The 1011-nt window shown below is 38.1% G+C and overlaps 1 non-coding gene across 1 annotated transcript; it reads right to left on the bottom strand.

The window, feature by feature from the left end:
• Nucleotides 1-212: 212 nt before the first annotated feature.
• Nucleotides 213-319, bottom strand: LOC128289667 (small nucleolar RNA R71). The gene has a single exon (XR_008279312.1). It is a non-coding gene; the product is annotated as a small nucleolar RNA R71 (small nucleolar RNA).
• Nucleotides 320-1011: the final 692 nt, after the last annotated feature.

Below are 1011 nucleotides of genomic sequence, written 5' to 3'. Positions count from 1 at the left end.
CAAATACTCAGTTGGCCAATTTCCTGGAAATCTATGATACTTTCAAGATTAATGGCACCACTGGCGACGCCACTCATTTACGTTTATTCCCTTTCTCATTGAGGAACAAAGCTAAGTACTGATTTAACACTTTACCATGAGGTTCTATCACCACATGGGCTCAAATAACCGAAAAGTTCCTTCTAAAGTACTTCCCACTGGCTAAGACAGCCATGTTGAGGAACGACGTCTCTTCCTTTGTTCAGATCAATTTAGAGACTTTATATGATGCATGGGAGAGATACGAGGATTTATTGAAAATGTGCCCTCACCATGGGTTGCCTCTATGGTTACAAGTTCAAACCTTCTATAATGGTTTGAACCCTTCAACGAGACAGTTGATTGATGCAGCAGCTGATGGTACACTGAATAGTAAAACACCAATAGTGGCTTTTGAATTTATTAAGGAGATGGCATTGAATAATTATCAGTGGCAAGTCATGAAGAATAATACGATTGAAGCAGCCTATGTCTTTAATTTAGATGCAGTCACCATGTTATCAAATCAGGTAGAAATTTTAAATTAGAAAATTGATGGTTTATATGTTTCTACGCAGGTACATCTAGTGATGCAATGCGATATAAATAGAGGAGGAATGAATAGTCCATAATGTTTACCCTTTCACTCCTAGCACAGAGAGCGAACAAATCAATTATATGGGTAATAATTCTTGGCCTCAAAATAACCCTTATAGCAATAAATAAAATACAGGTTGGAGGAACCATCCCGATTTCTCTTAGAGTGGTGAAGGAAACAAGAGAACAAAACCTCTTCTAGGCTTCTAACAATAACCTTACCAGCAAGAGAAAAAGTTGAACCTTGAGGAGATGTCGATGAAGTTTATCTCGGTGTCAGAAACCCACATTCAAAACACTGAAGCCACACTTAAAAATCAACAAGCATTGATTTAAGGGCTCGAGAACCAAATAGGTCAGCTTGCTAAGTTAATCTCAGAAAGACCACAAGGTAGT

This window comes from Gossypium arboreum, chromosome 2 (assembly GCF_025698485.1).
Source record: "Gossypium arboreum isolate Shixiya-1 chromosome 2, ASM2569848v2, whole genome shotgun sequence".
Classification (NCBI taxonomy): domain Eukaryota; kingdom Viridiplantae; phylum Streptophyta; class Magnoliopsida; order Malvales; family Malvaceae; genus Gossypium; species Gossypium arboreum.
This window is presented reverse-complemented; position numbering and strand designations above follow the sequence as displayed.